Source organism: Corvus moneduloides, chromosome 1, assembly GCF_009650955.1.
Source record: "Corvus moneduloides isolate bCorMon1 chromosome 1, bCorMon1.pri, whole genome shotgun sequence".
Taxonomy (NCBI): Eukaryota; Metazoa; Chordata; class Aves; order Passeriformes; family Corvidae; genus Corvus; species Corvus moneduloides.
The window spans coordinates 33364239-33390330 of NC_045476.1; the positions used below are offsets into that span (position 1 = coordinate 33364239).

Below are 26092 nucleotides of genomic sequence, written 5' to 3' on the forward strand. Positions count from 1 at the left end.
GCAGTGCTGGAATTGTAGGACTTAAGCAGCATGATATAACCTGAGCATATAGCTACAGCAGGAGAGGAAGAGTTTCTCTTTTTTTATAGCTTAGACTTTTCAGGTCCCCATGCAGTTCAGTACTTTGGGCGGGTTGATAAGCAAGGCTTTTTTCCTATATTTCTTTCACTTCGGAGTGGACACCTTGTAAAGACCCTAAAAGGGACCAGCTAGGTATTTGTGAGGAAAGGAGGCATTTTCAACAAAACTCCCTTTGGAAACACAAGCTGCACACAGGGCAGTTTGACAGATGAGTAGGGGACAGAACTGGAACACTTTCTTGCTGTGTGAATTGCCAGAGTTCATCACATGTAGCTGCCAAATTTCTCCTTTGCTTAATGACCCGGTAGACATCAAGCAGCAGTGGATCTGTGGTTCTTGCTCAATGTTTCACTCAGCTCTGGATTTAGAGATCCTTGACATTAGAACTATGATTTGTCACTTGCCTCCTAATCGTGGGTGGGGTGGGATGTTTGTTTGCCCCTTTTGAGTTTGGCTTTAATTTCCTGAATAAAAAAGTTCTTTCACAAATGGAAGCATAACAATAAATCAAAAAAAGTAGTCACAATATGTCTTTCTTGAACTGACTAAATGCATTAATAAAGATGAAGAATAAATGCAAATAAAAAACTGAGATGACTATTCTTTTGCAGTGTGAAAAAGGTCACTTGAGACCATGAGGAAAGTGACCAACCCCATAGGAACAAGCTGTCAAAAAATTAAAATGAATAAGGGGGAGACAGGAGGGGATCAAGGAAGTTAAGGGGGTTTTTCTTCTCTTTTGTTTGTGGTTTTTTTTTTTCCTTTGGTAAACATTTTGAACACAGCATTCAAAGGTATTTGGACTTTAGCTAGTTTTGCTATATATCATTTCATTTCCCCTTTCATGATGAAAAAAATGTTTACCTGCAATAGGTGCATACTGTTTCCTGCCATTATCCTCTGATTACAGGAGAGAACATATGGGTGGCTTCCCAGCATGACTTTGTTTACCATGGCTTGGTCTTTCCAATGTCTTCTTAGAGGTTCTGTGCCATCTTAGTAAGCAGAGTAGATTTGATTCGTGCTCCCTGCTTTTCCCTGTCTTTTGTCTTCTCCATGTATTGTAATCCTTTCCCAGTGCTCAAGCATTCCATTTGAAATCTCACCAACAGAAAGTAAATTTGGACTCGTCCTTTTTATATTTTTTTGTCCACTTTAACATATGTTAAAAATTCCCAGTTATTTTGTTATCTTTGTTCTTTAAATCAAGTATATTTCAGTTATTTGCTGTTGATTAGGCACTTTAATCCCTAATTGCCTTGAAAATTTAGGCTGGTGTGGTGTTGGATTACAGTTGCCCTTTCTGAATTTAATAACAAATTCTTTTTTAACAATGAGAAGCCCCCAGTCTTCTCTGTATTTCTGTGAGAAGGCTAACTTTTGCTGCTGTGATCCTGGGAATAATTCAACTTGTGTTTTTCTGCTGGTCTCCTGCACCATTAATTGAATTACCTGTGAGCATCTTGTGTTTTGATTCTCAGGGGGATGGATATATCTGAAGTTGGAATATCTGAGTTTTTTGTTTGGTTTTTTTCTTCTCAAAAAACCACAGTCTGGAATCAGTCTTAAAATACGTTTTCCAGGAAGCCTGTGAGTGTTTTTTAAGCCTCCATAAAATTACTTGTGATTTAAATGATGAAAGAGCATCGTGCTCTCATCAGAGATTAGATCTTTATCTTCTTATGCTGTTTGTTTTGGATGTAAACTTATGTTGCCTGCTTTAGGTTTCGAATTTCTAGGGGCAGGCATAGACTGCATTCTAACAGTCATGCACTGCAGTGTTATGCTTATAAGTATCACTATACAACTATTTTTTTTTCTAAATAGATGCCTAATCTTATACAATTTTTTTTTTCCTCATATTTTAGCATGAAATAAAACCACCATTGGATTTAGTATCTGTTCATATTTGACCTGGGTGAACTGCACTGTTCTAGTGATCATCCTGAGCTTGCAAATGCTTTCCTGCACATATAAAATTAGAAACTTGGAAGACAGAGTTCTTGTATAGTCACAACCGAGAACAGAAATAATGAGGCAAAGTAATGAGCAGAATTTTTAGTTCTATAAAGGTCTGGAGACAGAGCAGCTTTGGGCAGCATTTATCCAAAATGTCAGTTCTATATATTGAACAAGTTCATCTTAACACCTGGCCAGTGGAGCCAGCTGGACGCAACAATCAGAGTGCAGCAAGTGAGATGAAGTGTGGCTCATTGTAGCCTTAGTTTTCTCCTCCTCTCCTGGAATCCTGAAAACTAGAGAGGAAGACTAGCAGGGAAATGAAGGACCACTCTGAGAAACTGTGAACCACAAAACTTGTCCAGAGGTTTCTGTTCTGTTTTTTTACCAAAGTTTCCAATACTCTTGTGGCTGTAAAGATTGAATTTGAAGGCCCTTGTGAAAATGTTATTGTTTCCCAACAAATACAGCAGTTTTTAAACTTCCCAGGATGTGGGATTTGGAAGAGCAATAAAATGTTGAATCCAAAATGCTGCTCTTGCTGGAGCTGGAAGTGTTGCTGATATACCATTCCAACATTTTATTTTATCTCATAGAAGAGGAATATTTCCTAAAAACAAATGAACAAGTTTACTGTGACACAGCAGATCTATTAAAAATCAGTCTTTGGCCTCTGGTATTATAGCTGTGTCCTGAAGTTTCCCTCTCTTTCTAGTAGGCATCTTTATATACTGGCTTATAACATTCAAGTTTACTTAGTTGAGTTGGGAGAAGCTTATGAGAACTAATTGAAACAATCTTAAAAGAAAATTGGATATTTCTTTTAGAAATTCAAAGCAGAAAGAGTGGTTAAATTATTAAATGGGGAGAAAATAAAACTCTTTTCCCCTCTAGGAAGTCTTGATCCAACACGGATTTTTTAATTCTTGTTTTGTTTTGTAACCTTGCTTTAAGAAAGAATAAAGTTTCAATTTTAACTGAAAATGCTTAAATACTAACAATGCTTCTCTGGCTTACAAAACTGGAATCAAAATGCTGTGATAGAGGACTAAATGTTTTTACTTTAAAATGTTTTTTTGTGTGTGTGAGAAGGCATATTTTGGTTGGGGTTTTGCATGTTTCCAGAATTGACACTGCTGTGGAACAATAGTAATTTAGAGAGCACTGTCCCTTATACAGTGCTCTCATTAAGTGTAATGAGGCTCATCTAAAAGTCTTAATAATCCTTCAAAATATTATTAAATCCTAATTATTTATGAGCAATGCTAGTGTATGTGCTTGAGGTCAACGTAGCATGCAAGTCATTTAATTAGTGCATTGTGTCCAGTTGTATTCACTTATATTGTTTCAGTTAGAACGGTAATTGAGAACTGCGTATGTATGTTTTCTTCTTGCAGTTGCAGTGCCTAAACCTACTTGTTGCTGCTGTAATTGCTACTTTCCCTACGTCTTCTACCACCCTTCTTTATTTATTATTACATTAAGAATATTTGAGGAGACACAGCTATTGCACAAAACTTACTTGTTTCAGTGTGACTAGATCACATAACAATGTAACTGAATGATTATTAGAGATGACTGTGAGATGGAGTCTTACATGGAATCATTTCTTCTCTGCTACGTTGGATCTTTGGTCCTGATCAATGCATGCAAAATCACTGCAAAAACAAGGAGGTGCCTTTTGTGTCTTCCAGACACATTTTTCTGACACTCGATGCATCGTGTGATCATGTACTCTATATAACAGCTGTGATCTTACCAGCTGCATTAGCTGCAGTGTCTTGGGGAGTTTTGCCATTGCCAAGATGCCTTGAATGTTCTGAGAGAAAGAGGAATGTAGAATAAAAATGCAGTTTTTATTGAAGTGAGGTTTGCAAATAGCTGTAGTCTGGGAGTTTGCATTTAACATTTGAACGCATAAGAGCTAATAATAATTTTTGTTGCAGTGGAATGTCTGTTAGTTAATCAGGACTTGAATTAATGCAGAACTGAAAGCAATTAGCTAGAGGTTACAAACTAATTAATGTAATAATATTATTAAACTAGCCCTTCCATAGTTAATATTGTAGCCAGATTCCATAATTTAAAACCTTTAAGGGACCCCAAAATCTTGGTTTGGAGAACAAAATTAATCAATGGAAAACATTTTTGCAAAGTTTGAGAAATAAAATCGAATTGCTCTAGGAATATACTTAAAAGTAAAACAAGAAAAGCCCCTTTTCATTTTGGATTTTAATCTTTTTTGCCATGTATAGGGTCGAAAAAGGTTTGTTTTCACGCTTTGTACCCACCCATATAGTGAAATCTCCCTGGTAACAAATGCAGCAGCTTTAATTGAAGAAGGTTCATTATAACTGAAATAAATTGTTAATTTTGTTGCATATAATATTGAGAGGGATCAGCTCATTTCCCCAACTTCACAGGCTGCTACCAACATCTTCCTGTTTTCATTCAGATAAAATAATCCTTTGGAAGTGTTTTGTTATTTGAGAATATCCTCTGGCAACCGATTTCAAAAGGGAACAGTTTGTTTGGTTTTGGGTGGGGTTTTTTTAATTTGTTTTTTTTGGGTTTTTTTGAAGACGATCAGCATGTAGATGCTGGTTGAAAATTCAGAAGTCTGCTTGAGAACTGAAGGATTTGGGTGGCTGGGTGGAAAAATGATGGTTAAGTTGACAAGCTCCTTCACAGTTGCGAGGATATTGCTCCTTCAAGCGCTGTGCTACCTGGAAATAAACCCTTCTCTGGGAAAGTGAACTAAGAAAGTCAAATTTCCTATGGATTTCCTTTTTGGGTTGTGATTGGAGTCTCTGTAGTCTAACAGAAATGGAACTTGCAGCTTTCCTGGGGCTAAGTGACTCTGATCTTTCTTGTGAGAATTCTCCAGTGGCAAATAAGTTGCGCTCGCTCTTCAGTCTTTCCTTTGGCAAGGGTAGTAATAATGCTTGTCATTTATCTGCTTGCTTGTTTTCAAAAAGTGTGAAGAAACTCAATATCTTTGAGACAATTGCTGCTTTATTAAAAATAAGGGTCGGGGTTCCAAAGTCAGTGACAAAGGGAGCGAAGAGACAGTGCATGTATGTAGTGTGTCACATGATTGCATAAGCGCAGTTTCATTAAAAACGCACTAAAAGCTTCAGTGTTATTTTGGCAGTAAGAGATAATACAGATCCTCCTTGAAGTGCTGCGTTGTTAAGACTCCTTGTGTGTTGTTAGACTCGTTACTCTTGGGTTTAGTGCATGTGATTTGGTAGCGAATAGACTCATCTTCATCTAATAGGAGTTGCAACGTCCCAGTAGAAGTCTGACTCTGGTTTTGTGCATTTGAAGTAGATAAAGTGATATTTAATGAATAAAACATTTAATAATGATTTTTAAGAGTTTTGAAAGAGAGGTACTGAGTGTTGATTGTCAGTAGGTTTCGCTATAAATTACTGTGGTTTGGTTTTTTTATTTGGTTTTCTTTTGTTTGTTTTGGTTTTTTTCTGGGTTTTTTTGTGGGTTTTTTTGTTTGGGTTTTTTGTGTGTATGTTTGTTGTTCAATTTTTCTTTTTCTGGAGAGACTTCTATGAATACTTTCAGACTTTTAAGTAAACACATGTAAGAAAATGGACAACTGTACTTCATGGACATTGCTATATTTATTTCTTTGCCATCAGATTTCATTCCTTCATCTGCCCTGCTCCCAAACCCACAGCTGTGCATTGCAGCCTTGTGCTCAGTGCAGATCTCTCATTGGTGACTTTGCAAGGTTTGCTGTGGTGAGTTATTTCACAGAATCACTAGGTTGGAAGAGACCTTCAAGATCATTGAGTCCAACCCATGCCGTAATGCCACCTCAAATAAACCATGGCACCAAGTCTCACATCCAATCTTTTTTTAAACACATCCAGGGATGGTGATTCCGCCACCTCCCCAGGCAGACAATTCCGGTACTTTGCCACTCTTTCTGTGAAAAATTTTTTCCTAATATCCAACCTAAATTTCCCTTGGTGCAGCTTGAGACTGTGTCCTCTCGTTCTGTCAGTTGCTGCCTGAAGAAAGAGACCGACCCCCACCTGACTACTACCACCCTTCAGGCAGTTGTAGAGACCAATAAGGTCTCCCCTGAGTCTCCTTTTCTCCAGGCTAAACAACCCCAGCTCCCTCAGTCGTTCCTCACAGGGCTTGTGTTCCAAGCCCCTCACCAGCCTTGTTGCCCTTCTCTGGACACACTCAAGCGTCTCAACATCCTTCCTGAACTGAGGGGCCCAGAACAGGACACCGTACTTCAGGTGTGGCCTCACCAGTGCCGAGTACAGGGGAAGAATGACTTCCCTGCTCCTGCTGGCCACACTGTTTTTGATACAGGCCAGGATGCCCTTGGCCACCAGGACACACTGCTGGCTCATGGTCAGTCGGCTGTTAACCAACACCCCCAGCTCCCTTTCTGCCTGGGCACTGTCCAGCCACACTGCCCCCAGCCTATAATGTTGCAGGGGGTTATTGTGGCCAAAATGCAGGACTCGGCACTTGGACTTACTAAACTTCATACTGTTGGACTCTGCCCATCCATCCAACCATTCCAGGTCTCTCTGCAGAGCCCTCCTACCTTCCAACAGATGGAAACACGCTCCAAGCTTAGTATCATCTGCAAATTTACTAATGAAAGACTCAATACCCACATCCATGTCATCAGTAAAAATATTGAACAGAACTGGCCCCAGCACAGACCCCTGAGGGACACCACTGGTGACTGGCCGCCAGCTGGATGCAGCACCATTCTCCACCACTCTCTGTGCCCGGCCATCCAGCCAGGTCTTAACCCAGCAAGGAGTGCTCCTGTCTAAGCCATGGGCTGCCAGCTTTTCCAGGAGTTTACTGTGGGAGACAGTGTCAAAGGCCTTGCTGAAACCCAAATAGACAACATTCACAGCCTTTCCCACATCCACCAGGAGGGTCACCTGGTCATAGAAAGAGATCAGGTTGGTCAAACACGACCTGCCCCTCCTAAGCCCATGCTGGCTGGGTCTGATTCCCCAGCCATCCTCTAGGTGCACTCAAAATAAACTGTTCCATTACCTTACCAGGTACCAAAGTTAGACTGAGTGGCCTATAATTTCCAGGATCCTCCTTCCTACCCTTCTTGTGAATGGGCATCACATGGCCAGCTTCCAGTCATCTGGAACCTCACCAGTGAGCCAGGACTGTTGGTAAACAATGGAGAGTGGCTTCTCAAGCTCGTCTGCCTGCTCCCTTATCACCCTGAGATGGATCCCATCTGGTCCCATAGATTTATTAACATCCAAGCAGCTCAGCAGTTCTCTGACCACTTCCTCCTGGATAACAGGGGGACCATCCTGCTCCCTGACACCGTCTAGCAGCCCAGGACTGAGGACAAACCGTCTTTCTGATAAAGAGCAAGGCAAAGAAGGCGTTAAACACCTCCGCCTTCTCCCCATCTGCAGTCACTAAATTCCCTCCCGCATCCAGTAGAGAACTGAGGTTGTTCTTACACTTCCTTTTGCCATTAATATATTTATAAAAACATTTTTTAATTATCCTTCAAAAAAGTTCCCAAATCCATGCTATAGATACAGGCTATAGAACTGACTGGACTGTTTGATTAATCAACTCTTGAAATATCTGTGAAGTCTCTATCTAGAACTTTAAAATAGTTAATTTAATTTTTCTGGGACAATAAAAAGCAAGCAAGCAAAACAAAACAAGGCAGGTTTGGGGCCTTTGTAGAGAGTGTTGCATTTTATTAATAGTCTTCATCATGGGTTTTTTTGTTTGTTTGTATTTTTTCATGGAGGAATGTCCTTGTCCCGTCTGAGTAACAGTTACCACTGTGTTAGCTCTCACCTTTGACAAAATTGCGTTACATCACTAGCATCCTGAGAGGGGACACACCTGTGAAAAGAGAAAAGGATCAGGATACTTTCATAAGCTTTCTTAAAAATTTTGATCAATGTAAAACACTAAGTTGTTTGGGATGTGTAGTCTGTTGGAAACTTGGAGGCACCTTTCCCATCTTTTCAGCAAGAAGCTTTTGCTTTTTCAGTGGAGGTTGCTAATTCCATATTAAGCTGTGGGTAGAAGTTCCTCAGGACCAAGGCTGATGCACACTGGTGGTGCTACTGGCTTTGGCTACACCTCTCCTGTCATGGACCACCTCCTCAGTGGTCCTTTGCCTCCTCTTGCCCATTCTCTTCGGAGTGACAGAGCTTCTCAGTGCTGGGAGCTGTCATTCTGGCATTTGTTGTACACGCAAAAAATAGTTCAAAGCAATCCTTAAAGCAGTAGACAATTTTTCTCGTTTTATTCCTTAGAGCACTTCATTACACATGCACGCTCACATGCGCATGGAGTTTAGTATTTTCTCACTGCCCCAGGCCCCCCATATGTGTTTGCTGCCTGCCTCACTGACACCCTCTCCTGTGAGTCAGCAGTCTGGGAGGGAAGGACAGGCATTACAGCCATTTTTCTTGCTCCTGTTAAGAAAAGAAGCCTGCTGCTCTGACACAGAGAATAAAGCTGCATTCCCCAGCCCTTTCTAAAACATACATGTTACAGTGTGATATTTGCTTCTTAATGGCACTATTTAGTGTTTTGTTCCAGTGCCCTTCCAATTATTACTGTATATTAATTTTGATCAGACAGGAGGCTGCTTTGTGAGTCTTGACGTCCTGCCAGCACAATCAAGTGTGAGCCATGGGAATGAGAAGCAAATGCTGCTTTCAAAACCTTGTGAAGAATATATTACTTCTAAGTCACAGTAAATAAATATAATTTTAAAAAGAATAAATGTCTTTGTTGGTAGACCAGGAATTGAGATAGGGCATGAACCCTACCCTGAAAGGGGGAAGAATATCTGAGAATTGAAGGAGTATCTGTATAAACTATTTTGTTTATTTGTGTCTTTTCAAAACTCAAACTTTGTATTTTTTCAATTTTTAATTGGCTGTTTGCTTAATGCATCAACAATTGCACTATAAATTACATGAGTAGAAGCAATGTTAGGTAGAAAAAATAGGAATGGCATAGGTTCCTAAACCCCTAAACAAGAAATATACTACAAGGAATTCAGATAGGAATGTTTATTCAGGCAAGTTCTGTGGTTTGTGCTACTGGGAATGGGTGAGCACAGAGTTGTCCCTCTCCTATTGTCCTTCCCCTACACCCTCCCTCCCCGCCAACATCCCTGGTTTCATCTACAAATTTACGAATTTTGCAAGTTTAACTCTCAGAGCTCACAAAAAGGCAATTGCAGCATACACAGAGCTTTTCTGGGGCATGAAAAAGGAGTTCTGAATGTCTTTTTTTTCTTGCTCTTCTTATTTTTCTGGCTGAAGTAATTGTCCTTCTTAGTCCCCTTGCTCATCTCACTCCCTTCCTTGGCTGGCGACTGCTGAGTTGTCATCATGCATTACTTACTGTTGAGAGGGTAACTCCTGTGGCCCTGCTTGTACATAGCTCAGTCAGCAGCAGGTGCTGGAGGAGCAAAGCGTGTCAATATTTCATGCATTTAAAATCAAACGCATTGACTCACATATGGCTGCTCCAAGTAGCACTATATGTAAGCGTGCTTTCTTTATGCAGGTGTGCTGAACTGCTATCCCTAATGCACCTCCAGCCTAGCAATATAAATGTGATTGTGAGCAAGCAGTGTAATAAAGAAGCGTTATCTGGGTTATGAGACTAAGTACCCCAAAATTATAAAATAGCAGATTCATGCTTGGGGGCTGAACAGGGGCTTTGTATGAATCCATTACTATGACAGGAAAATGACATGTCATGGAACTACAGAATGGATCATAAGGGGGCAAAGGTTCGGTATGGACAATTCCCAGTTTTTTACTCCTGATTTTACAGCTGTAATATTACTTTAGTTTAGGTTTCAGATATAACTTATGCCTATGGGAGTTAGAACATCATACACTTGTTTTTACCTTTTTCACTGCGTAATCGGTGCCCTTTCCTTGAAATCTTCCTTCAGAAGATGAGCTTGAGCTCTGAATTTTTAGTATTGCAGCATGGATCTCCACAGGTTGAGCTACAGAAGTAACTGCTCTAACTCTGGGGGGGTAAGCAGGTGTGCAGGTCAGATGGGGGCTGTTGGCTATGTTTGATCAAGAAGGAGCAGCTGAGATGTCTGGTTGTATTCTTCCATATGTTGCACACATTTTAAGTATAGTTCTCCTCCACATCTGCCACTACAGACCTTGGCTTAGCAGATTTCTGTACCTTTGTTCTTCTTTAAGTTGCTACCAGGAAGAGGACCACTCAAGTGAAAATGAAGGAATGCCTCACTTGCCAAACTGAAAATCAGGAAAGGGTGTGTCTGGCTAACGTCTTCCACATTTTCAAGTCTTTGGCATTAGAACTTAACCAAAAAACAAACCCCCCACCTTAGAGGAAACCTCAGGCTGACTGATTAGAAACTTGGTGTGTAGGAATCGTTAACAGTTTTTGCAAAAAGCAAGCATCCCTCCCCCAAACCAACCAACCAACCATCAGCACCACAAAGAAGAATCACAAAATACCCCAAAAAACCTTTTTTATTAATCATGGAGCAAAGACTAGCCTGCTGCTTCAAAACAAAAAAACCAAAAACAACAACAACAAAAAAGAAACTAGACTTTGGAACTTTGAAGACAGTTTTAAATTTTGTTACTATGGGGCTGAGACACTTGCTGAAGAAATCTGTGAATGTTTAGCTGCCCTGGGGAGAAATCAAAGCATAGTACATTGACATTTTTGTCCTCAAATTATTCTAGCTGATTCCCTGTACTATTGATGGGCATGAGATTTAACTATCTACTGAGAATGAAGGTGACAGTACAGAGTACAAGGAAAAGGAAACAAGTTGAAATGTACTAAATGAAAATCTTTTCTCTAGGAAGGTAAATTCTCTACAGGATTTTATTTTTCTGGGCTGGAATTTTACTTTAGTGTTTCTGTGTTTATAATGATTGAAAAGAATTAAACTTTATTTCCTATTTAGTGGGGAGGATATGTTATTGCCTTTTTATAAAAAAAAAAAACCCTCCCACTTTCTTTTCAAGTTACGATATACTAATTGTATTTCCTGTATGCAAACTAGAATAGGTTTTTTTAATTGTCATTTCCATTATCCATTGTAAAACACTGCTGAAATCTTGGAACAGTCTTGCTTAGAAAATAACTCTGCCAGTTAATGTTGCAGTTGCAAAGTAAAAGATATATCAAATCTGACACATTTTTTGATACAGTTTTTGCTTCTTTTTACCAAATCTTGAGGCAAATTACTTACTTTTCCCATACCTTCCCCCCTCTTCACATTCCCTTTTTTGATCTTCCCAGCTTCAGGAGGTTTGGAATACCTCCTGAATACCTATCCTGAGGGACACATACTGCAGCATAAATCATGTTGATGCTATTGAAACAAAATGGCTCTGCTTTGATTATATTTCAAAACTACAGAAGATAAAAACAGAGGCCAGGTAATCCTCGGTACCATGGACTGAGAGAAGGCAGCAAAGGCTAGACACTGTGAATTAATGTAACAAGCAGAAAGCAGACAAAAAGGAACAAAGCAATAGAGTCCTTACAGGAATGATGTGCTTTTGGAAAAAAAAATTAGAAGTATATTTTAAGGAATTTTATTTATCTCAGATCGCCTCTGTTTCCTGAACAATGGGTGTCAGTCTTATCTCTGCCTAGATACACTGTCACGTGAAAGCTCCCATCTGTAGATCCCACCCCATTTCAAAACCTACAAATATATTTAGCCTCTCAAAATTCTTTCACAGAACCAGGAAACAGCAGCTCTCTGTCACCAGTCTGCTCCTGACTTTTGGAAGAGATTTATTTTACCACCATGGATAGGAGCAGTGGGTCTGATGTTAGATGTTCGCAGCTGTATTGAACAAATTCTGCAGAATGTAAGATTTTCTTTTAATTTCTCCTAAGTAACAAGTGCCTGTGTAGAGGGAATAAGCAATGAAATGCCTGGCTTTGTTCCTAATCCTTTGTTTTATTAGCAGTTGCCCAGAAGTAGCAAAGATTCCCTCTCTCCAACAACCCCCCCATGCCTTTTACTAATTTGCTGAATTGTGGTCTTTTAATTTATAACCAGGGTTTTCAAAAGTAAACACTTGATATACAGTTGAGAGGAGTTTGTGCGTCTGTGTGTACATGGTCATATATGCAGAGACGCAGAAATTTAATGTGGATTTTTTGATGTGTGACAGTATTGATCCCATGACTTTCACAACTACCTGGGAAGCTTTGGCTGCAGGAATAAATCCCTGGGAAAACAATAAAATAGGTAATAAATATGCAAATAGTTTACAGTGTAGGTGGAGTGACGGAGATTATGGGCCTGACCTACATTGTCCTCATTCACTATACTTAGGTTTTGTCTTCCTTGGAGCAAAACCCTGATTGTTTTTATCATTAAGTGATTGTGTTTTCTGCAAAACAAGCAAACAAACCCCAAACCTGATAGAAATTTTTATAGTAATAAAACAGGTACTGTCATCCCACTGTAGCTTTCTGACACCAAACTTATGCAGGCCTATTTTTCTTGGGGTGGACTAGCAGGAAGGTAACAACATCTTTCTGGCTGTCTTTTCATGGAAATTTTCAACTATGTTTGTCTAACACAGCTGAGGTAACTTAACAGAATAGTACATTCATTTTGACCATTGACCGTGTTCACTGAGACCACGTACTCTGGAAATAATATAATCTGAAGTTTTTTCAAGCACTAGGGTGGTGGTACCAAACAGGTGAACCTGTTTGTCTAAGCTCTACAGAACAAGGAATGAGTGTTTTGAACTTTCTGAGTCTCTACGTACAACACAGTAAAGCTAGATCCATAAAGTATATCTCTCATAGAAAAGGTGTAGGATTCAAAACATACTGATAGGATTGAGCCATTTGTTTAAAACATTCCTGAAGGAAGGTTTGTACTTTACTATACCATAATGTGGTGGTTACAGTGTATGTCCAAACGTGGGACACCGGTTTGTAGATGTCTGCTGGCTTCGAGGTGCCCCCAGCAGGTTCCGGATAGCCTACACTTAGGTTCTGGAAAAGGCCGACTTCTAAGATGCCCCCTTCTTGACAGCATGTCAGACAGCATGTCATAGTAACTGATTTAAATGGATTTGCAGGAGCAAGTTCTGAATCCAGACCCTTCAAAACAAAATTCAGTTTTCATCTAAGGATACTGAGCTGCTTCAAAACAATCTCAAATAATAAAATCAGACTTTCACTAAGCAAGAGTGCTCCATGGCTGTAACTCTGCTGTTTCCTGCATTGACCTAAAGCTGTTTCAAATGTTCCAGTGTGGCAATCTTTTTGAGACAGGCTGCTGTCTCATATGTTGCATAATCTGTGGTTAGAGCTTTCCCTTAAGTTTCTGCTGGAAGGTTAGAAACTATAATGCTGTCCTTCTGTGCAGATGGTCTGTTGAGACTCCATTTCATCATGTCACTAAAAATAAAAAAAATTTTAATCAGAATTGGTAGCTGCTCAGCGCAAGGGAACATAAGTAAATCTTTAATGAAAATTGCAACTGGTTTGCTTTACCAGTGGATATGAATTTTGTCACTGAAGAATTCACTGAAAGCTATTTGAAAACCATCTGATTAAATGAGAAAGACCTTTAGAACAATTTAAAATTAATTTAACAAACAGCCTAGAGCTTGACCTCACTTGACAGCCAGTCTCGTCCAAACTACTGACCTTCTGACTTCCAGTCAGTCTGTCTTTTTCTGCTGCCATCAACTCCCTTCCAAAAAGTGGATGCCTTTCTAAGAAGTGGTCTCAAACTAGCCAGTTAGGATGCTGTTTAGGCTTGAAATCTGCACCTAGCAGTCAGCTCAGTTCTCTGAGCTTTAATTCTTTCAATGTCCTACACATCAGGTTTTTTTTCAGAATGCCTGCACTGTGCAAGTGAGGATCATGCAAAAGTACTTGAGGTGGATAGAGTCAAAGCAGCAAAGTCCTTTTGCATCCATGCAGTGATCTGCCAGATTCCAAAATGATCCTGAGAGCGGTATATCTACCTTTCCATGTTGTTACCTTTTAGCAGTTCATCTTTCCTTGGACATTGCACCACAAGGGTACAATTGCATTGTTTTAGGAACTAGAGAGGTCTGAACTAGCTCCACTCTCCATGCTATGATCACGATTTGCAGTTTAACTGTGCTCTGTGATCGGGATAAAACCTTCTTTTAATGTCAGACCTATGGGTTAGTCCTCTTAATTATACTTTAAAAGGAATAGTGATAAACTTTAGCCATGATTTTTCATAAACTTCCACACTTGAATCTAGAACTACCCATGACTGTGCATGCAAACTAATACATGGGGAAAATTTTTCAAGTCCCTTCTAAGAATGTGGAACTCTGGGACAACACTGTGGCTGCAGAACTATGGGACAGGCCAGGGATCAGGCTGTTCTGCTGAGGTACTGTTGCTCTGACTGCTGGGTGCATGAGGGCCAATCTCATTTTTGGCTCTCGGAATACTGCAGTGCAAAGTTTATCCTTGAAATGACAGGTCTCTAAAATATTAAAACCCTTGCATGTTCCCTGCTGTCCTCAGCTCACCCAGCCAGCTGGCAGAGAAAAACTGAAGGAAAATTTTTAGACACTCTCTCTCTTCACTAAGGAAGGATTTATGTAAGTGCATATTGGCACACAGTCATGTATGAGCACATATACAAGGACTTGCTGAAAATACACTTGCAGTATTAGTTGACAGAAGCTCCTGGGAGTTTAGATTTGGTTTTCTGCCTCTGTATGAGTATTAGAAATACTAGCTTTTCAGTGCTACATTTAGGTGTCTGTGATGTTATCCTTTTGTGTGCAACCACACTGAACTAAAAAAGATTCAATAATTTAATTTTTTTTAACAAAAGGTGATTGAAGAAAGGACTATAAATTAGTTAGAAAAGCAGTCAGATGTTCTTTCTCTTTACAGATACAGAAGATGTTCAGGAACTCTGTGTTATTCAGTACCACGCTCCATAGCTCTTACTAGTTATAAAATGTTACACTGCTTGCAGTAGGGTGATTTAACATGCATGCTTAAAATATTTTCAGAGAGCTCAAATATTGTTTTCCAAATTGACTTTAATTAGATGCATTGGATGCTTAATCTCATTGTTTCTTTTGAGATTGGATTCTTAAATTAGTGATAGAGCAAAACATGAAGAGAAGTGTTTATCTCAGGGTATGAGGGATTGCGTGAATAGAGAGCTGGGAATCCTGATGTGGAGAGGAGCAATGAATTTGGGAATGGAATTGGAAAGTGTCAGACACTCCACGTGGTACCTGCACTCATGACTGCACAAGGTGTGACAGGACATTGTAGAATATGCTGTGTAAGTTGTGATGTAGAGACAGATGGAACTATTGCACTGAAGACAAATACAGCAAAGTATACAATTAAATCTGAGATCAGGAAAAAGTGAAGTAAAAAATTAAATAATTAGAAGATCTTAAAGGCAGCACAGTAAATTCTGCTTCACATGATGCTTTAAGGAAATGGGGTTGCGTTGATATCAGAAATAGGAATAAAGAACAGGTTTATAAAATTCTTGACCAGATTTCATGTAACAAATTCAGAGAAGTTATCCAAGGATAGGGTGCCGTGTTCACACTTACTACAGATCATGGTTACTAAAAATAAAGAGGTGTTTGTGATATATGCATATGTAATATTTTGGTGTTTATGAGTGTTATAAATTTTAATTTTACTTTGTGCCTCATATTGTTTATACTGTCTATTGATAATACAATGATGAGCTTTCCATGTTTTGAAAGATTCTGGGAGAAAACATTTCCCTAGATGTACATACATGATTTCACTGTTACTCTTTCTCTTATGAATGTGAAGAATATTCTCCTCATGGATTAGAACCTTTCCTTCTATAAGTTTCAATATCTTTTCTTTGTCATACCTTCTGGCAAATTTAAAGAGGGGCAGATTGGATATAATAGAGATTGAGCTCTTTTTATAACCTTTTAAATAATTAAGTCCCCTCTACATCTGCACCGTCCAAGACAGCCTAATCCTCTCTCTCAATTAATGAACCTTATCATTTCCCTGTGTGTCAAGTTATTCCTTCAAGAGTTTTTCCTCATAACAGTTTGGGCAATAGACTTGTAACCTTTCCTGAATTATATTTTTATAGGTTATTCTAGGTAAGTGTCTAATTAGTATAATTTAAGATACATAGTGAGAGGTTTATTTGAATTTTTCTTTCCGTAAGAATGATGCACTCAGTAAAAAACTTTTCTTGTTTGCTTAATTTGAAACCCATAGAAAAAATTCAGTTCTAATTACAGACTTTATTTCTATGGCACATAATAAATATGTTTAGCTGCTGACCGTTGAAAGGATTATTGGATATCAGGGACAGAATATCAGTCAGATACTTTAGTATAAGCCGCAGGAGACAACCTTCAATATACTTGAATTATGCATTTCAAATGTTACATTTTCAAATATGACATTATTGCGGCATGAATCTTTTTTATTAAAATAAAAATCTAGTCTTTATAAAAGCATAACGTTTTTTAAGACTTAAAAAGTGGGAATCCTTGAGTAGGTGACAGCACTTATAGCAAGGAAGGCAGATGTGATTCATGTATGAAAGCTGGTTGTGAAAACAGAGAGCTTTCTTCCAAGGTCTTATTATAAGTGAGGGGGGCTTCTATACAAGTCTTGTAACATGAAAGGATAGTATTCATCTGGAGAGAAGTCATTTATCAGGGCATGACACATGTAATTCTGCTTTCCCCAAAGTACCGACTTGCTGGTGAAAATGATCATGTTTCATTCTTTTCTAGGGGCAGCCACAGAAAAAAATCAGCAGAGTGCTATTCTTTTGCACTAGATTTAAATACATAATATGCCAAGTGTTTCACTAGTTCATTGTTACAAAACTATCTATTGATCATTTTGATTTTCTTTTATTTCCCTGTATAAGTTGAGCACAGAAATAGCATTGATGGACATTGTGCTGCTTTGTATCACAATTTTTATTTTAGGGCATGGGTGATATTTTGTGTGTCTCTTAGGTTTTCATCAGGCTTAACAGTGAGCAAACAGTTCAGCTAGATTACTGTGATTCTGAGATATCCAGTGCAGTGAGAGGCTGTTCTGTCCCAAGATCCCACATATTTGCTGAATTTGGTCTTATACCACACAGAAAACACTGCAGTTTTGTTCCTGATAAATATGGACTGAAGAAGGAAATTAGCTAGTGGCAAGGCAAGATCATCTTTGCAGTTGTAAAGAAATAAATAGGTGAAATACAATAGGTCTATGAAGAAGCAAAACAAAATATGAGGGTGGGGTGGAAAAAAGACACTGCTTTTCTTACAACAGCAATTCACAAATGGAGGCAGAGTGAAGTATGGAGGAAAGAACGCATCAGAATTCTTCAGAGCTGGGAGATAAAAAAGCATTCCAAATCAAAAAAGTGGGCATTATGTCTGGAAAAAGGTGAATGTTCCTCCCAGCTTCAGCAAAGGCAAGAATGACAACAGCCCAAATAGCCTCGCCTTTATGCCATGAAATGTTATGTACTTAGAGAAGCCACCTCTGAGTACATGATGGACTGACTGGGGACAGCTGTTATCCATGTAACAAGGGTAGATTATGCCTGACTGACACGGCTGCTGTCTGTGCTGGGATTGGACCTTCTCTCTTGCAAACAAGGCAAGAGCAATACGATTTGGATACCGTAGCTTTAGCAAGACTCTTGTCGTGGTTTCTCACAGTGTTCTTTTAGTCAGACCAAGGAGACACGGGTTGTAAGTGTGGACTACATGGTGGCTGAGAAACTGCCTGGCTCACCAGCCTCAGTGGAGTGGTAGTATTTCGCAGCCTAGCTGGTTGTCACCTGGATTAAAAAGAAAATAATTCTCCATCAATCCAGTTAAGTACCGGAGCAGGGCCCAGAGTGATTGTGAAATCGTCATACTGGAGTTTTGACAGAACTTGACTAGACGATGTCCTGGGCAACTGAATTTAATATTGAAGCTGGCCTTGCTTTGAGCTGAAGGTTGAGCTGAATGTCTCCCAGATGTCCCTTTCGACCTAAAATTGTTCTGTGATTCTGAATTGTCTCAGTAGTTTCAATAGTCAGCCAAACCAAGCCTGATTGTTGAGTTTTGTCATGCCCACTCACTGCACAGATTGCTGTGATCGGAAAACAATATTAGATGCAGGTAATCACTTCAACACTCAATGTGCATGGTGAACAGGGTATCATTACCAGAAACTGCATCATTAAATATGTAAAAGGCCTTGCTAATCACTGACCATTGTTAAAGATTCATATAGTCTAAATTCTTTCCCAGAATTTTAACAACCTGCCTCTTCAATTAAAATAAAATAAATGCATCAGAGCACAGAGAATCATCAAGTGCAGAAAATTACAGTTGAAAATGGACATCCTTACTTGATTGAAAAAGTCACCTAATCAATGGGATCATTGAAGTAATGTATAATCAAGTAGCAGGGAATGTTCAACAGCTTTCCTCTGCATGAAAATTGTGAATAGAATTTAATTTTTCCTGGACTGAATTTCCTTTAACCACCTTGAGTCATATTTCAGCAACACCATTGTATGAACTCTGAGCTGTTACTACTAATCAACCTAATGAAAAATTTGCCGAAGCCTGTACAAAAGTCTTCAGGAAAAAAACAAGAGGTGGGTCTCATATGTGTATATAAAATTACTTTTGTTCAGAGTTAGAAAAGCTCCTTAAGAGCTAAAGGGTAGCACTTAAAGCTATCCAACCCAGACATATCAGTTGAGGAAATGTATTGATGGATATTTACTTTTTGTGCTGGATCACTGCAGTATTTAAGAACCCCATAAGGAAATTATTCTGTTGAAACCCATTAACTTTTGATTCAGTGAAGGCCCTCTTGATAAAAGCTGCTGTTGCCACCAATGGCTCTGGTGCTTCTTTTGCAGATGATTTTATGATATATTAGGTTATATATTAATTTATGTCACCCTGAATCCTACCCTCGGAGTAAGCTTTCTGGAACCAGTTCTGCTGGTTTTCCATAGCTGTGCTACTGACTTGCATGAGACTTTTGGATTCACACTAAACCTAGGATTGGTACCAATGGGACTGTGTGTTATTTCTGTAAGCCACTCTCTTCTGTAATGGCTACAGGAGATAACAGCAGCACTATAGTTATATTTGTTGGTTTAAATAACAGAGGTTTGTTTTGGTTTTGCTTTGTGGTTGTTGTTCCAGCATTGAAGTAAGAAAAACTTCCCAGTAGCTTCATCATATGTTCGATCTATGAAGTGGTATTGATTGTCAGGTGTAAGCATTCTGACAGCTGTGAAATGAGTGGATGCTGTGGTGCTAAGGAATGAAGGATTTGGAACTGCAGGAGTTCTAGGGCAAGGAGTGTGCTTCTTATTGGGTTTTTTTTGAAAGTGGCAGATGTGGTTATGAGTGAAGATTACTATTATTTCAGTGTATCCACCCTGAAGTCTGTCACTATATACAAGATGGTATTTGAAAGAAAAGGTTGATGTGCACGATAGGTAAGGCTCTGAGAGAAAACCATACTATAACAAGGAGTTAGCAAGCTTGTACCTGTCTGCCTTTTACAAAGAAGTTATCAGAGCTTTTAGAAGAGAGATTTTCAGATATGGAAATGGAACTGAGTATTAGGGGCATATACAATTTGGCAATAGGAGATTAATCTCTTCCTCTGACAGACACACTTCAGTGAGGTTTTAATTTTATCATACCTTGGCTTTCTTGTGGACTTAGCTAGCAAATGTTAACACTGTACTCAGTGTTTGGTTGGTCAAAATGTTTCTTCTCAAGATTGCAAGTGGTGGACATAACGAGATGTTTCGAGATTCATTTCTGAATTTGAAAAGTAAACTGCAGCAGTCTCAGTCTTCAGTGAGCAAGCTCTGAAGCGCAGAGAAGCCTCATTTGTTATGTAAAAAAAAATATGGTTGTTTTGCTATTGTGATTAGATTGTTACGGAAAAGCATCATAAAATGTAATGTCGAATCTTGTAAAATGCTAAAGCAGTTTTAAAATGCCACCAAAAAGTTTTCAAGTTCTCCAATTAAAAGTCATTCCTCTCCAGTTTTACCCTGATTGTGGGGTAAATTCCTTGGAACCTTATTTGTTTCGTTCCACTAAATTCATCTAGACTCCTCCATAACATGAACAACAGATGACCCCAAGGGGCCTGAACTTACTTTGACTGCTATTTTTACCCTATTGGAGACTTAGTGATTGAAGTTCAGTGTCATGTACTGAGAATGAAATCTGTCAAACAGTTTAGAAAAACGTGGCTAATTTAGCAGTGTTAGATAAAACAACTCCTTTTGCTTTTTCCTCTGAGAGTAATAGCCTCTATTTTCAGCACAATTGGCCTTTGGCAACTGTTGGTTACATGGGAGGGTATTTTTGGAAAAGGAAGGAAATAAAAAAAGGATTAAACCATGGGGAATTGCAAGGGAGAGAGAATGCTGAAGAACAGAACTGCTAAGGAAGAAATAGCTTTACAGCAAGATCCTGGACTATAGCTTTTTATTTCTCTTGTGTTCCCTATATGGGTTCAAAATAGGTCAGACACAAAAATGCACGCTTTATCTTACCATTGTGGTTTAGCCTCAGCTAGCAGCTCAGTACCACGCAGGTGCTTGCTTGCTCCCCACACCGCTCTCCACCCTTCCTTGGGATGTGGAACAGAATCAGAAAAACGTAAAACCTGCGGATTGAGATAACAATAGTTCAGTAATTGAGGGGGAAAAAAGGTAAAATATAATAATAATTTTAATGAAAAGGAGAGGGAGAGAGATGATGAAAATCCAAGAAAAGGTGATGCACATTACAATTGCTTACTACCTGCTGATGGATGCCCAGCCTGTACCACAGCAGAGACTGGCACTTCCTAGCCAATGCCCCCCAGTTTTTATAATGAACAGACATTTTATGCTATGGAATATCCCTTTGGCTAGCACAGGTCAGCTGTCCTGGCCATGCTTCCTCCAAGCTTCTTTGTACCTGCTCTCTGGCAGAGTATGGGAAACTGAAAAATCCTTGACTTAAGGTAAAGCACTGCTCAGCAACAGCTAAACCATCAATGTGTTATCAACACTATTCTCATCCTAAGTCCAAAACACAGCCCTGTATCAGCTACTAAGAAGAAAGTCAACTCTATTATACACAAAACCACAACAGTATCCACCTCTTATTCCATACCCTTGTGTCATGCCAGGTTCCACGCTTTCCAGTACCTTTTCTGTCCTTCAATTCATATACACACAGGTATCATTCCCTTAGTTTATGGACCATCCTTACAAAACTCCATTGAGTTCATTTAGTTCACGACTTCATGCTCTGTGTGTCAGAAATGTCTCAGGGCAGGAATGGTGGTGTGTAGTGCTGGGTTACTGCATGCTGAAGCCAGTTCTGATTCTACCACTGTTGTGCTTGTCTTGTTTCATTAAAGTTCATTCTTCATTAATGTGGTGATTGAAGAGGAATTGGGTTCAGATCCTCAAGGCTGGAGTGGCTGAGACAGGTACCATGAGGTGCCCAGTGTGGTGACGGGCAACTAGCTGCCATGAAAGTATAACATATAACATTATATAGGAGTTAATATAATTTAATTTATTGGTTATTTTCACCCAAAATCAAATCCCCTTCAGGCACACTTCAGACTCTCATCCTCCCACATTACCTACCTAGAGCACCAAGGTCCTTGAGAAAAAGCAACCCCATGGATAGGCAGCCTTTGCCTGAGGCAGGAATAACCCAGCATATTTTTATGTGCACTACAGTAACTTCATCCACTCCTGCAGCATATAAAAGTTTTGATTGGGCAGTGTCAACCAGATTGGCAGCTCCTGTAGTGTTGACTAATCAAATGGCTTTTGTTAAATGCGGTTCCCAAGGTTTAAAGGTCCCTCCACCAATTGCTTTCAGTGTTGTCTTTAGCAATCCATCATATAATTAGATTTTCTTTGAGGCTGGTGTGTGTGACACACCTACTCCATGCCATGTTCTTTAGGCCAGGTGTCTATGAAGTTGTTTCAGAAATGAGTCTCACTTTTTTTTCTGGGGTATCATGTCACCATAAGCCTTGCTTTTCAAGGCCCAGGATAGTGTTCTGGGCAGTGGCATGGGACACAGGATCTCTATCTGGTCATCCAGTGGCTGCTTCCATCACTGCAAGCACATGGCCCTGGCCCTGGTGGGTTTTAGGAGTGTGTTATGGCCAATCTGCCAGGCCCTCCCAGGTTTTACCACAGACACCATCCTCCACACAAGCTTGTCCTGCTTCATTGCAGCTCATGTTTCACATCCATGGATAACCTTTGTGAGAGGGTCCATGGATAAGTTCTACCTCTCTGTGATGAGCCCATCTGTGTGTAACATCCCTTCCTTTATGGCCCAAGGTGTCATGGGCCCACTGAGTTAGAAATAATTCACACTTGTGATACATCTGAGCCTCTTCAATTTTAGCAGCCTAATCTACCTGTTGGTTAATCTAATGTTCTTCAATGGCCCAGGTCTTGGTACACGGGCATCCATGTGGTGTACCAGGTTCTCTACCAGGGCAGCAGTATCTTGCTACAGTCATATAATTATTAAGGTTGGAAAAGACCTCCAAGACTATTGAGTCCAACTTTTGACCAACCACCACCACGTCAACCTAAACACAGCACTAAGTGCTACTACATTGAGTAGTTTCTCAAACTCTTCCAGGGATGGTGACTCCACTATGTTCCTGGGCAGCCTGTTCCAACACCTGACCTGATTACTGGATAAAAGGCACGTGTGATAGCAAATGGATTAATCTTTTAATAGTACATTTTTCATTGTTAGGCTTCAGTGTTGTAACTGGAGATGCCTTGAAAGCTCAAAGTATGCAATGCAGGGCGATGATGGAAATCTTGTGCTGGTCATTTCCTAATTCTGTTTTACTGTGTTGGTACTTCTCAAAGATATTTTTACTACTTTAATTAGTACTTTCATTAAGTGCATAGTGATGCTCATGGCAAAATCTGTTGCTTATGGTAATCTCCCAGCCAAATGCAGATCTGACTCACTAAGTCTTTCTGTAAATTATAATAAAAAGCATGTAGATGTGTCACTTAAGGACATGGTTTAATGGTGGACCTGGAAGTGTTAGGTTTACAGTTGTAGCCAATCTTACTGGTCTTTTTCAGCTTAAATTATTCTTTGATGATATCTTTTGAAAAAAAGAAGGACCTGTGCTTTTTTGCCCCCTTTTATTTGCCTTTGACAGCTATTCCAATCACAAAGAGAATGTCAAAGACAAATCATTCAGATTTGTTCCTGTTTTTTTCCACTCAGCTTTGAAGTTCATGACAGTGTAGAGTTAGTATGGAACATGAATAAAGAGGAAACATATAAGCAAATAGAGAAATAAAGAGAAAGAAATTATTCTTTCCATTGTTGTGGAGTATGCAACTAGGACTTCTTGAATTTTTAGCTCAGTTATGAACTTCTGGATTAATTCATTTTTTATATGTTTCTTGGTCTCCAAAAATATGGATAATCTGATTTAATAAGATTAAACCTATTAATATTTGAACAGAATGTTAATAAAGAATTAAAGTCTTCTTTTGGTTCTATCAACATGAGTCCAGAATAACTCTCTTGATTTCTTAGAATATTTGTCCAGTAATGCAATAGCACAAAGAATTGAAGGTAAATTATGGTGCACTGCTTTTGAGCGCTTCAAAAGTACTTTCTTGCAAGATTAGATTATTTTTTTACCGGCTCACTAAACAGTTACTAACTGCACTTCAGTTTACACTAGAGGTTTTTATGAACAGTGATTAGATTGAGCTTTCAGCTGGAACGGGTCTTTCTTGTTCCATACCCAGCAACTGTGACTGAACTTTGAAATTAGCCCAGATCTGCAGAATGGCAGTTCAGTGATGTATCTACTGAGATATTCTTCCTGCTTCCATGCAGAAAAGAGGACCTGACTTGCACACTATATGTAAAGCTGGTTTGTTGCCAGATAAACTTGGATCCTTCAAAGTGCTTTCATGTCAGGATTAAGCTGCACTTAGGCTTTTATAAGAGCAATAAGAGTCTTCCAATAAAAACAAAACCAACCCCAAAAAAACTCCAAACCAATCACAGGCCATGGGGAGTCCTCTTTTTCTAGGCTTTTTGTTTTTTATTTTTCTTCTATTCATTATCAGAAGCAAGGCATTCTTCCTCATTAGCCAATAGCACATGAGTATCTCCAAGCTGCTCCTGGAGTTCCACTGATTAGTTCCTTGATTTGCTAATAGTTTTCCGGCCTTTTTCCTTAAGGGTACATATTCTGCCAGTTCAGTTATAGAATTGGTTGGACATGAAAAACTACAGGAGAGAGCTGCAACCAAATAACATCATAGTGCTGAGCCGGTTTTCAAAGTAAGAAGGTGAACCTACATAGCAGCCCAGTGCTGGCAGCTCTGAGAAACACTGGCTTTTTGCACATTCACTGTTGGTTAACCTCTGTTTCATTATTAGAGGCAGAGTTATTGTCTCCAGTAAAAGTTAATGATGTTAAGAGTCATTAGTGCAGAGCTGGTTTTCAGTAAGAAGTCATAGTATAGGGAGGTGAAGTGGTATTTGTGTATGACCTTCACTAAAATCTTCTGACAAAGTTACCTGCTATTTCTAGAAATTTAAAGAAATTCAAAATAACTATAAATATGAATTGTAACGTTTCCTATGTGTTCTAGCTATCTGTGATAATTATGTGATGGATGGAAATGCACTGATCTCTGACTACTACTTGAGCCTGGTTTTAAAACTGGATGATGTCTTAGTAAAGTTTCTCTTAGAAAAAGTAAATTTAATCCCCAAAATAGCCCATAAACTGGTTTTTGCAGCTTATTAGAGATTGTCCTAGTAGTTACCTTCCCAGGGCTTTGCCTGAGGCTGAAGTGGTTTCTAACAATCCATCATTAACTTCTATGACAACCGCAGGTAGGCTGTGATTGTCAAGATTAGTCATGACATACTGTAGACCTCCTACTGTCATTATAAAAAATGCAGTTACACCAGATTTTGCACCCTTGCTAAATGACTGGGTATGAGAACGAATGTGAAACGAGTTTATTTCACACACTCTTGCAGGCAACTCTTTGCAGTGTTTGTCCAAGCCCCTCCTTAGTGTCTTAAATATCTGCTACTGGAGTCATCCGTTCTTCAGTATCGATGTCCTGTTGTCATCCATGCATCACAAGTGCTCCAGTTTTTAACCCCAGATATGTGCAAATCCCTAGAGGAGAATCAGAATCTGTAAATAAACCTGATGAACTGGAAATAGTTGTAAATATATAATGAACTGTCGCTCTCCTATTGAGAAGAGAATATGGATACGCAACTTTAGCTTCTCAAAGTTAAAATCCATTTTTAAGCATGTGCTTCTAGTAACACATCTCCTATAAATTGTTCCAGCTGCCAGTAATTTAGGCATTTTTCGTGCTGTATGTTATAACCAGGAGAGAGGGTTAGCATTACAGACCTGAGAACTTCTCTCTCTTTTCTGGAATGGGTTCATAAGAAAACTATATTGTCCTCCTTTCAGTATCTCCCTGTAGGTCCTGAACATAATAAATACATCTGGTAATCTATATGTTTATGTACCAATATGACTCCAGTGGGATAAATCATATTATATCATATCAAAAAGGTCTGATGTCAATTATTTGAATGGGAAACTGTACTAGTTTTGAAAACAAACCAGTGGGAGGCACCAAGTCAGAATAACAATTTAATGGGGAAATTAAAGAAAAGGAAAAAAAAACCTAAAAGAAAACACTGGTTCAAACTGACAGAGTCAAGATACAACCTGAGTCCCTGTTAGGCAGGGTGGTGGTAGCAGTCTGGTAGAATAGTGGCTGCAGTCCTCTGAAGCCGTGATCCTGTAGAAAAAGAGTCTGCTCTTCCTCAGAAGGTCCAGTGGTGGCTGTGTAGCTCCTGTCCTCTGGAAATCCAGTGGGAAGCGCGTCTTTGGTGGT

The 26092-nt window shown here is 39.2% G+C and overlaps 1 long non-coding RNA gene across 1 annotated transcript in view; it reads left to right on the forward strand.

Moving 5' to 3' along the window:
* The first annotated feature begins 10688 nt into the window (after positions 1–10688).
* The window catches only part of LOC116442120, a 53798-nt gene continuing 38394 nt past the window's right edge, over positions 10689–26092 (forward strand). The window contains exon 1 of the long non-coding RNA XR_004239409.1: positions 10689–11948. This is a non-coding gene — a long non-coding RNA (uncharacterized LOC116442120). The remainder of the gene's footprint in view (positions 11949–26092) is intronic.